Raw genomic sequence first — 13,093 nt, forward strand, 5'->3', positions numbered from 1 at the left:
GTCCATTATATATACCAAAGACACTCCTATCACTAGAAATTCCAAAGATTTAGAGGATCTATCCTAGAAATGAGGGACAAAGACCAGCCAAGTTCTTCATTATGCATTTCCAAATAAAAGTTTTATTATGATTGATTTAAATAATTTCTTAGCACCTACCATAAAATATCAGAAATCATTTTATTTACCTGTATTAAAGAACCATCCCCACTCCCAGAGAGGTTAAACTGGGGAAAACTACCTGAGCAGACATTTTCTATGACAATACTTTTAATAACACAAAAAACATCTAAAAGGTTTCAGTAATACCTTTAAAGAATAAAATTTTGACTTCCGAAACAGAACTCTTTTGCCCAAATGTTATAGGAAAGTTCATTAAAGGAACATTTGTTGAACAAATACCAGCAGTAATTGAATTGAAAGGAAAAGTCTTTCTTTTGATCTTAAAGCCAGGTAGACATATAAACCATGTTAGACCAGCACTCTTTTGTGACTAATTGTCAAGTGAAAGCCATTGAAGAAACTGAAATGCTATTTTTCAGTAATAGTCAAAATACAGAATCATGTTGTGAAGGTATGCCCTTAGTCAATACTATTAATTTAAAGGGAAAGTGAAAACTAAATCTCATATTAAACATATTTTGGTTTTACTGAAAGTAAAGTAAAAGGAAACTTTTAAGTTGCTATTTTACTTTAAACAGTTGTACTATGAGGTAACCATGTATTTTGACTATAGTATGGATAATTTGCCAAAATATTTTCATCTAGGATATTTCCCAAACATTTCCCATCATTTATCTTTTGTTTCAAACTATAGAGAGATTCATATATGTGAATATTTTCAATTTTAAATAATAATAAAACATAAGTATGCTGGTTTGGATGTATTATGTTCTTTGATGCAATCTTGTGTGGACAGACATTATTGGTGTTGATTAGATTGTAATTCTTTGAGTGTTTCCATGGAGATGTGACCCACCCAACTGTAGGTGATAACCCTGATTATATAATTTCCATGGAGGTGTGGCCCTGCCCATTCAGCTTGGGCCTTGATTAGTTTACTAGAGCACTATATAAGCTCAGACAGAAGGAGCAAGCTTGCTACAGCCAAGAGGGACACTTTGAAGAACACACAGGAGCTGAGAGAGGAACTGCAGTTTACAGAGACAGTTTGAAGATGGCCTTTGAAAGCAGACTTTTGCTCCGGAGAAGGTAAGAGAGGACAAATGCCCCAAGAGAAACTAAGGGTGACATTTTTGAGGAATTGCAGCCTATAGAGGAACGTCCTGGGAGAAAGCCATTTTGAAACCAGAACTCTGGCGCAGACACCAGCCACGTGCCTTCCCAGCTAACAGAGGTTTTCCGGACACCATTGGCCATCCTTCAGTGAAGGTACCCCCTTACCTTGGACACTTTATGGACTTAAGACTGTAATTTTGTAACCAAATAAACCCTCTTTATAAAAGCCAATCCATTTCTGGTATTTAGCTTAGTGGCAGCATTAGCAAACTGGAACAATAAATAATACCAAAAAAAAAAAAAGGCAATATAGCTTCTCCCTTGCTAGATCAACACTCACACTTGGAGCCCTGAGCTGTCAAGTAAGATGTCTGACTACCATGAGGCTGTGATGTGAAGAAGCAAAGCCATTTGGACTGGCCATGGAGCATATGTTAGTGCTCCGGTTGGTAGTCCTAATATTTTATTCCTTTCAGCCTGGGGTCCAGATAGGCATGTGTATGAGTAAGTCTTCAGATGAGTCCAGCCTTCAGAATCATGTTACCCTCAGTCTGTGAGTCTTCCCAGATGATACCCTAGACACCATGAAACAGAGACAAGTTATCCCTGCTGTTCTCCATTCAAATTTCTAACCAACAGAATCTCTGAACATAATACAATAAAATTAATAAGCCATTTTGCCTGTTTGTATACATTATGTTCTCCAGAAAAAGCCATATTCTTTGATGCAATCTTATGGGGGCAGATATATTAGTGTTGATTAGATTGTAATTCTTTGATTTTGTTCCCATGGAGATATGACCCACCCAACTGTGGGTGATGAGTTTGATTGGATAATTTCCATGGAGGTGTTACCCCACCCATTCAGGGTGGGTCTAAATTAAATCACTGAAGCCATATAAAGGAGTTCACAGACAGAAGGACCTGAGAGCAACTGAGAGTGACATTTTGAACAGGAGCTGCAGCTAAAAGAGGACAAAATGCCCCAAGAACAACGTTTTGGAGAATGCCATTTTGAAACACCACTTGCAAACAAGTGGATGCCAGCCATGTGCCTTCCCAGTTAACAGAGGTTTTCTGGGTGCCATTGGCCATCCTCCAGTGAAGGTACCTGATTGCTGATGTGTTACCTTGGACACTTTATGACCTTAAGACTGTAACTGTGTAACCAAATAAACTCCCTTTATAAAAGCCAATCAATTTCTGGTATTTTGCTTAACAGCAGCATTAGCAAATTGGAACAGCCACTAATTTGGAGAGTAATTTATTATGCAGGAATGGTAAGTGGAGCGACACTTCTTCACATCATTTTATAATTTGTCAGGAACTACTATACAACATAAACCTGAGATGTGATTGGGTGGCTCTTGAAGCTTTAAGATGATTTTAGTTTGAGGTTTGACCCACCTAGAAACAGTTCTCTAGAGAAGCAAGGTGGGTATTCCCAAGGGCACGACTAAGTCTCCTGATAAACTACTGGAATTGCTCATGGGATAATAATAACTTTGGTAAAAAAAATACCTGAAAGAGGGAAATATGCTTCTTCTACGACTTGCAGCTTTTCTGTAATGCAATCTACATATATGTGATGCAATCTACAATATAGGAGAACCGCTAACAAATTGCACATTGTTATGTAAACAAGTATACTTATTTATCTATCTAAGTTCATAAGATGAGAGCAGAAAATGGAGGGGCCTGAGATGCAGAAGCCCAGGGGTCCAAGCAATACTTGTGTGTCCTTGTACAATTTATTTCACCTCTCTCAGCTCCAATTTTACTTGTAAAATAAGAGAGTTGGATTAGAAGACTAATGAATCTTCCAGCTTTGATTTGGGAAAGCAAAATAGTGTAGGGATTGTGGTAGGCTGAGTAATGATGCCCACGTCCTAATTCCCAGAATCTGTGAATATGTTGACTTATGTGGTAAAAGGTATATTGCGGATGTGATTCAACTAAGGATCTTGAGATGCGGAGATTATCCTGGATTACCTGGGTGGGCCCAGTGTCATCACAAAGGTCCTTATAAGAGGGAGGCAGGAGAGTCAGAGTCAGAGAGAGAAGTTGTGAGACTGAAAGCAGAGGTAAGAGAAAAGAAGATGCTACACTTCAGGCTTTGAAGATGAGGAAGGGGGCTCCATCCAAGGAATGTAGGTGAAAAAGGCAAGGGATCCCTACAGCCTCCAGAAGGAATGCAGCTCTGAGGACCGGCTTTAGACATATTACCTCCCAAACTGCAAGAGAATACATTCGTGCTGCTTTAAAGCACTAAATTTGTGCTGAGTTGTTACAATAGCAATAGTTGACTGATACAGTGTCAAAGAACTTGAGTTCTGCTATCAGACTACTTGAGTTTAAGACTCTATTCTATTCAACTATACTATATGACCTTGGGCAAGTTATTTAAACTATCTGTACCTGTTTCATCTTTAATAATGGGATGATGATAACAGCACCAAATCTGCCAGGTTGTTGTGAGGTTTAGATCATCCATAATTTAGTAATTTCTTAATAAATGTAGCCATTGTTTTCTGCTAAGATTTATAATTTAATTTAGGATATTCCTTATCTCCCATAAATTATATATTTCTTTTCAAAATAGTCCTGGATGAGGAGGGATGTACGAGTATCTATTTTAGCAGTTGTACATACAACACCTCATTTGATCCTTACAATCATTCCTGAAATTGTTATAAGTTTGCATGTGAGGAAACTGAGGCTGTGGGAGGTTAAGTAATAGCTTATAGTAAAAGGCCAAACCAAAGTGGCTTGTTTGCCATTTCATTAAATACACCTGTTTGCTGGAAGATGAATGAATGAACGAACGAACGTGTGCAAATAACCACAGCAGTGGTCACTCAATCAGTAACGGGGAGTTGAGATTGCTACTAGGGGACCTCCATCTGCTCTACACAGTGGCACAATTCCCAGCTCTTTAGCACCTCTCCTTTTTTTCCAGAAAGGTCGGAGGCAGCAAGGAGGAGGCTCCCGGACTGAAGTGCTTTGCCTAGGAGGCCTCCCCCGCTACCGGGGAGATGTCTCCCACCGCCCTTGGCGGGCTCGGCCACTAAGACACAGGGGCGGGGCCTATGCCGGGGAAGGCCTGAGGCATTATACGGGGCGGGGCCTCGCGGGAGGCCAGTGCGCGGCCGCCGTGCTCGACCCGCCCTTTGCTCCGCCTCGGGGGAGGCTAGGCAGCACCATGGAAGAATATTACCGCCACTGCGACGAGGTACCGCCCCTCAGCCGCCCGGGAGAGACCCCGACCCCCGTCCCCGCCCGCTCCGGCGCGAGGTTTCCGCCGGGTGGTCCTCCGGCAGCGCCCAGCGGGCTGGAGAGTTGGGGCGTGGCGTCTTCCGAACCCGGCTCCGATCCTTGGGACTGGGAACCGGGACAGGGGATCCGCCCCACAGATCCGCGTCTTCCCCTCCCCATGCTCCTGAGAGTGGGCTTGGGGACCGAGGTGGTCAGGAGCATTTGGGACAGGAGGTGGGACCAGGGCCGAGGAATGGGAAACCTAGCTTGGGGTGTGTGGGGAGGCGTTGGGATGGGGATGGGGTGGCGGGCGCGGCCAGTCTGCCTAGCGGGCCTGGAAACCGGTCTTCCCGGCTGTTTTCTCCTCCCCTTGGCGTCCCCAAAGCGGTGCTGCAACCCCGCGAGCGAGGCCTGGCTCCGGGTCCCTCTGGGCCCTGGTGACCAAGCCGCTCCCGCTCTTCTGGCCTGGGTGGGCTGGAAGGAGAGATGCTCTGTGGATTAGGAGCCTTTGCTTGCCTAGTCTGGTTTCCCTAATCCTAATCATGACGTCATTCTCACCCCATGATGTCAGTTATCTTCCTTTTAACTGATGGGGACTCTGACTTTCATCGTGTCTGAGTGACTTGCCCAAAGTTTAATGACTTATGCTCGATTTGAACCCAGGCCTCTGACGACCCAGAGTATTGTTTGCTTCACTTAACCACTAGGAGAATGAAGTCTGTTGGATCCCAGCATAGTCTTTGACAGGCCTGCAAGGGCAGAGAAGACAGACATTTTCTGCCCAGTGGTAGCCATAAGTGAATGGTGTGGGGTGGGGTGGGGTACGGGGAGTAAATGTAGGATCGTGGTAGGTGCACACCTTAAAATGGTGTATTAGACTCATGGAAGGGGCTTCAGGTCCAGGAGATGTCATCTTTAAGGATGCGGGCTTGTGCCAAAGCTAAACCCACGTTTAAATTAGTTCTCTGAAGCAGGTAGTGTACATACTTACTTAGCTTGCAGGTGAATGGTTAAATGTTCTAATTTTAGAAGTAGAAACTTGAGGCACAAGAAATCCTACAGCTTGCTCACCCTCAGGGATCCTGCCCAACAGCTTATAGTCTCCTGTGTCCTAAGAGGGTTCTTTACTGCAGTACTTCCTAAATATATTTTAAAAGAAATACAATTACATGTGTTGCCATAGCCACCCTGTACATCCCCATTATTAGGTGACTTTCCAAATCAAAGTGAATTGTAGTCAAATTTTGAAAATAGTTAAGGTCCTGATTTTAAGCAAAATGATTGTTTTAACAGGATCAAAACATGAGATTCTTTTCATAATACTCCTAAATATTCAGGGTATTTTTATACCTTTGATGTTTGGAAGTTCTGTGGTGTAATTAAATGAGTTGAAAAACTTTAATCTATACTCAAGATGATACTTGTCAGAAACTTATTTTCAGAATTTGCTTGTTTGAGCTAATTTTAAGTTACACTTCTATAGTGATTTTTACAAAAATGCTGTCATAAAGCACCTAATAAGGATCTCCATGGAAACCAATAATGTATTACATGAAATGTCTTGGTTTAAGGTTCAGTCTTATCACATAAGACTTGCTTTTTTTAAATATTAAATATTCTTTATTGTAAATTCCATGCAGCTAATTATTTTTTACATGTTTATTGAGAAATATATACAGAAAAGTGATAACTTTCAAAGTATGATTTAACAAGTGGTTGGCAAATTTCGAAGAATGTTATGAGTTACAGTTCCACAGTTTCAGTTATAAGACTTGCTTTGAATTCAGGATCCTAACAAACCGCTCTAAAGAAAAGACTAAGTTGCCACATCTATTTGCAGTTCTAAACTGATAATTTTGAAATAGCAAGTACGTTCATAATCTTTAATTCAGGAAAGACACACTTTTGCCTAGGATAAAATAAAAACAGAATTGGTAATCTATTTAGTCTTTTCATAGACCACCTCATTCTCACTTACCTGCAACCATTTCCTATATACTGTTAACACAATACATCTTTATATCCATTTCCCAGACTTTACAGTACATTGATTCTCAGTCTAGGCTGTTCATCCAAATCACCAGTAAAGTTAAAAAAAAAATTTTTTATAGTACTTGCCCAGGTTCTGCCCCAGACCTGAATCAAAATCTCCTGGGAGGTGGGTGGGGAAGATGTCCTATATTTTAAAAAGTGTTCGGGTAGGATTGGCAGGCAAGGTAGACCTGATGCCCCTTATCACTAATGGTCTCTTTCACTAACACCTGTCTGGGTCAGCCTGGGGTATTATGTATATCATCAAGACTACAAATAAAAGGAAGTCTGTGTTGAAAGCAGCTTTATCTTTTGTTTTTCCCTTTAGGGCTTTAATGCTGATGAAGCTCACAATATTGTTAAAGAGGTGAGTTATACATTTTTGTTTCATCTTGAAGCTTGCTGCATTGATTGGAATTTTTTAAAGTTATAAACAGTTGCACACTAAAAGGTCTTTTCCTCTGGAGAATGAGACTGGGGATGGGGAAGGGTGGAAAAGGGACTCTTGCTTTTCATTTTAAGCCTTTCTATTCCATTGGGCTTTTAAAACCATGTGCATGTTTTGTTTTGTTTTGTTTTTTAATTAAAACATGCCTCTAACACTTGAATATATGTACTTTGCCGTGGCTGGGTAGTGCTAGAAGCCACTGGATGCATTTAAGAACATGAATTTACTTAAGTATTTGGGAGAGGGAATTAAGTCATGTAAATCATTTAACTGAAAACATTTTTAAATACAAACTCTGATACATCTTGACATCAGAAACAAACTTTGAATTTTTATAAGAAGTGTAGGGCTTTAGAGAAATTGCTGCAGGCTACTTTCTTCAGCTACGTGTCTACCCCCTTCCCTCCTCCTCTCTTCCCATTAGCCAACTTTCTTCTGCCATTGAGCCATTTCATTAGAAAGTCTTGAGAGTGAGAACTCTCTTAAAACCTTTTGGCACTTCCTAGATGATTATATAGTTTCAATATATACTTCTGTTTTCTCTATCTCTTGATGACTTTTTCTTTCATTCCTTCTTTTTTCCTGCTGTAGTCTTAGAGCCACTCACTTATCAGTGATGTGCATATATACTCAAAGAAAAACTTGAGTTATAAATGGAATTAATTTGGAACTTAGTCTAAAGTATATTTGATTTAGGATCCCCAGACAGTATATCAAAGCCAACGTTACTGCAACAAATGTTAAATTCCTACTTTGTGCTCAAGTCCTGAGCTGGGCCCTGGGAATACAGAGCTATTTAATGACCTCATTGTCTAGTGGGCCTCCCGGTTAATGATAATTAAAAGGCTAAATGTTGATTAATATTAATTAGGCCTATTTACAGTGGGGCCCCACCCCCAAATGGTGTCTTCCCTTGTTCAGAGAACTTAGAGTAGTCCTTTTAGAGAACCAGAAAGAGTTCTCTGAAAAAAAAGTTCTCACTTTTCCTTTAAGGAAGATGTTCTAGTTTGCTAAAGCTGCTGTCATGCAAAATGCCAGAAATTTTGTAAGGGGGATTTATTAGGTCACAAATTTACAGTCCTAAGGCCATAAAAGCACCCAAACTAAGATATCAACAAGAGGATACTTTCACTGAAGAAAGGCCAATGGCTTCTGGAACACCTCTGTCAGCTGGGAAAGCATGTGGCTGGCATCTGCTGGTCCTTTGCTCCTGGGTTCTGGTTTCAAAATGGCTTTCTCCAAAATGCCTCTGGGCTTCTGTCTCTCTTAGCCTCTCTCTGTCAGCTCCTGTGCATCCTTACTGTTCTCCCAGATCATTTCTCTCCAAGCATCTGGGGTCCTCTCTTAGCTTCTCTGGGGCAATTGGGCTTCATCTTTTGGCTAAGCATCTCCAAACATCTTTCTGTCTGCATCTCCAAACAGACAGAAAGACTGCTTGTCAGCCCATGTCTGCCCCTGAGCTCTCTTAAAGACTCTAATAAACCAATCAAGACCCACCTTGAACAGGCAGGGTCACACCTCCATGGATATAATCTAATCAAAAGGTCTCACCCACAGTTGGGTGGGTCAGTCTCCATGGAAACAACCTAATCAAAAGATCCCAAACTAGCACAGAAGGGCAGTCTAGAGAGAAGGGGTTTGCCCAAAGGTCATCAGTTTGGTAATGGTAAAGCAGAAATTAAAACCCTGTTCTCATGACTTGTAGGCCACTGCCCCTCCTAATCTGTCAGGTTATTGAAAATTCTTTAAGAATAATTTGAGCCATATTACTTTATTCAATCATTTTAAATTATTTAATTTCTCTTTTAAAATTTTATCGTTAGTGAAGATTTTATACAATGCAGCTTAAGCTTCCATAATCATTAATGTCTTTATAAATCTTTACTACAATCTAATTATAGTAAATGAAAGTTGTGTGTGTGTATGTGTTATTAAGTTGGATAATATAAATGAATTGAATGAGTGGTTTATTACCCATGCTTTATTACTTGATACAAAATAACAGCTGCAATAATAATAATGATAAGAATAATGTCTAACCTTATTTAAGCGCTTAGTCTGTGCCAGCCACTGTACTGATAGTGAATGCCAAGTGCATTCATTGTCAGGTTCTTCATGACAACCTGATAAAATCATGCTGTTATCCCTACTTTAATCATTAGGAGTATAGCGGCTTAGAGAGTGTAAGTCACTTGCTAAAGGTCACACAGCGAGTAGGTGGCAAAGCCAGCTTAAAACATAGAATTATGCTGCTAAAACCAGTGTTCTTAATCGGATATCAGAACCAGATGCAGATAAGCACAATGGCAAAGTTTTTTTTACTTTTCTGTTGCTAGAGCACCTGGAAGGTGGTGTTGGTTGGCTATTTGCTTTCAGTGGCAGGTGTGCTCATTTTTTTTTTTTTTTTAGCTAAGCAATTGAGTAGTATAAATGAGAATGTAATTATTATATATAATAATTTCATTTTAAAATTATGCCCATCCTGTGTTTCCAGTTCAAAATCCCAGCTGTTTCAAAGCCATTCTTGAAACACCCTTGCCATGGTAATCGGTTATATACTAATTTATCACCCTTGATTAGTCTTCCTTGTATTATAGATAATAGAGTTCTTTTTTTTAATTAAATTCAGTTTTATTGAGATATATTCACACAGCATACCTTCATCCGTGGTGTGCAATGAACTGTTCATATTACCAGCATATAGTTATGCATTCATCACCCCAATCTATTTTTGAACATTGTCCTTACACCAGAAAGAATAAGAATAGAATAAGAAATAAAAGTTAAAAAGAACACCCAAATCATCCCCCTCCCCATCCCACTCTATTTTTCATTTAGTTTTTGTCCCCATTTTTCTACTCATCCATACACTGGATAAAGGGAGTGTGATCCACAAATTTTTCACAATCACACTGTCACTCCTTATATGCTACATTGTTATGCAATCATCTTCAAGGGTCAAGGCTACTGGGTTGGAGTTTGATAGTTGCAGGTATTTACTTCCAACTTTTCCAATACATTAAAACCTAAAAAGGGTTTATCTATATAGTGTGTAAGAATGTCCACCAGAGTGACCTCTCAACTCCATTTGAAATCTCTCAGCCAGTGAAACTTTATTTCATTTCCTTTCGCATCCCCTTTTTGGTCAAGAAGATGTTCTCAGTCCCACGATGCTGGGTGCAGATTCATCCCCGGGAGTCATATCCTGCGTTGCCAGGGAGATTCACACCCCTTGGAGTCGGGTCCCACGTAGGGGGGAGGGCAGTGAGTTCACCTGCCGAGTTGGCTTAGCTAGAGAGAGAGGGCCATCACATCTGAGCAACAAAGAGTTACTCGGGGAGACTCTATGGCACAATTATAAGCAAGTTTAGCCTCTTCTTTGAAGCAACAAGCTTCACAAGGGCAAGCCCCAAGACAGAGGGCTCAGTATTCGAATCTGTCAGTCCTCAATGTTTGTGAGAACATCAGCAACAATCCAGGGAGGAAGTCCAACACTTCTGCATCCTCCCCCAGCTCCTCAGGGGGAGCCTACAGATTATTTTTATTCGTGTCCAATTCTTTGGGATGTGTCACTATTTGACTTTAAACCTATATAAACCTACCAGGTCTCACTTCCTATTCAAAGTTCCATGTAATTACGGTGTTTGAACCAACTGACTGTAGAAGTTATGTTGTTTAGAAAATATAGATCCTGCATCAAATACACTTCTCTTTCTCTGGGTCGCACATGGAAGTTGAAGTTTTAAAAACACAGTCAATTTCAACCTTTACCCTTTGGCCCTATTTGCCCTAGTCTTAACCAGATCTTCTTCACTCATATCTCTAATTGAAGTCCAGGCTCTTTTTCAGCTTTTTTTAAACAATTGCTGTATGTACTAATTAATACTGACATTCATATCTGCCGAGCTCTAGCTCTGAGTTTCAGGTGTCACACAGATACCCAACTTCCCAGAGACCAATCAGGTTATACACAAAGGGATGAGCATCTCAGAGTTTGGAGATAGCCATTACAATTCAGGAATAGACTTGACTGCTGTAAGAGCTTACAATCTAGCAACCATTAAAATAATCATTTCCCTGATAGGCTGTGCTCTAAGATTCAATTCTGAGTTTACACATTGTAGTTAGTCCATATTGGTGAGGCATTATAGTGTTTGCCTTTGTTTCTGGTGTAGTTCACTCAAAATGCTATCTACAGGATCCATTCACCTCTTTGTGTGTCTCACAGCTTCACTCCTTCTTGCAGTTGCTCAGTACTCCATTGTATGCACACACAACAGCTGACCATTCTGTTCCTCAGTCAATGTACACTTAGGCCACCTGCACTCATTGCAAATCATGTATACTTGCTCCATAAACACCAGTGTGCAAATGTCCATTCATTTCTCTGCCCTCAGATCTTCCAGGTACATAACCCATAATGAGATTGCAGAACCTTATGGCCCCCACATACATAGCTTCTTGTGGAACCACTACTCTGATTTCCAGAAAGGCTACACCATTCTGCCTCCTCATCAAAAGTAAAAAGGTATATCCCTCTCTCCATGTTTTCACAATACTTTTTTCCCGATAATAGAGTTCTTTTATTACCTTCTCTACTAGATTATTAAGTTCTTTACAACAGAGGCCATATCATATTTATCTTTATATGCCCCCATAGTATCTCATAGTGTGAGATAATGCAGACGGAAATTTCAAAGAATTTCAAAGAATTTCCACCTAATCAGTTAGTGACAGTGCCTAATAAATGGTTACCAAATGCATGTTTTCCAAGATGCTTTACTAGGTTATAAATATACTTGATTTCTTGAAAAAAAATTTTGGTTCTGTTTGCGTAAAATTTGTCATTTTGGCTAATTTATCCTCTGCCACTTTAGTGTGTAGATGACATCTTAGGTGGTGAAGATTATAATCAAAACAGTATCAACCAGTGGACTGCGAAAATAGTGGAACAATCCTTAACCCATTTGGTTAAGTTGGGAAAAGCTTATAAATATGTTGGTAAGTGTTAGTGTCCTTCCTCACTAGTTTACTCACCTTTGTCCTTCTGATTTTCTCCGAATTTAGAGAATGTATGTGGATGATAGACACTTAAGTTGAATTCTAAAAAGGTATGAAGGACTTCTGACTTATTTATTGATCCGAAGATAATATATAATATACTACATGAAAAAAATAGAGATTTTTTACTGCTCAGAAGCAGTTAGAGCTGTTGTCAGGCATCTGCTTGTCCTCAGTAGCAGCATCACCCTTTACATTTTCATCAGTTATCTCCTTCCATTGAAAATCTCTCAGTTCTGCTATGTTCCTTTCAGTATCCCATGCCTCTTTGTGGGTAGAACTGTGAAGTTCTCCTCTATAACCATTTATAAAGTTGAATGTTTCTTTCATTTCTGTGCCTGTATTATGCCCATGGGACAAGGCACACAATTTGGCCCAGTACTTTACTGCCATACGATCACCAATGGTTAAGGCAATGAGCAACAGATTGGATTCTTTGGGGTCAAGAACTTCATAGTGGATGATCAAGATGATTGACTTTTTTTTCTCATCAATCCATTTGTTGGGTGCTTTGTTTTCTGTTGTTTTTACAGCTTTCAGAGCTCTGACCTCAAACGCTTATATTTTGGATATTTTTCCCTTTGTTTGTGAGTATCCTAACACTGTGACATTATTTTTAGTGACCTGTGCAGTGATGCAGGAGTGCATATGGCTTTCACACTGCCAGCTCATGTCTTTGGGATACTACATCTGACGGTAAGAGACCTTTCAGCTGATTCAAACAAAATCCAACTTGTAGCATAGCCAAACAGTGCACTTTTTATCAAATGCTTATTCATCTCTAGTTAAAGTCCAAAGAGACTCTCATCAATCAACAGGAAGCTTTGAACCTAGTGACAAGCATGCCTTCAAGAAAATATGAAATGTAAGGATTTAACAGGTTGAAGGAAATAAAATATTAAAACCAATCAAAAACATATATATCCTGGTCATTTTGATGTTTTCCTGGTATTTAAAAGTCCTTCTTTTGTGTGTGTTTCAGGAACCTGTACCATAAGATGGGAGAACCGAACCATGAACTGCATCGTCAATGTTTTTGCCATTTCAATTGTCTTGTAA

General features: G+C 40.0%; 1 pseudogene; it reads left to right on the plus strand.

Moving 5' to 3' along the window:
• Nucleotides 1-4,441: 4,441 nt before the first annotated feature.
• LOC119525929 lies at nucleotides 4,442-13,093 on the plus strand (annotated as a pseudogene).

Source organism: Choloepus didactylus (assembly GCF_015220235.1).
Source record: "Choloepus didactylus isolate mChoDid1 chromosome Y unlocalized genomic scaffold, mChoDid1.pri SUPER_Y_unloc1, whole genome shotgun sequence".
NCBI lineage: Eukaryota > Metazoa > Chordata > Mammalia > Pilosa > Megalonychidae > Choloepus > Choloepus didactylus.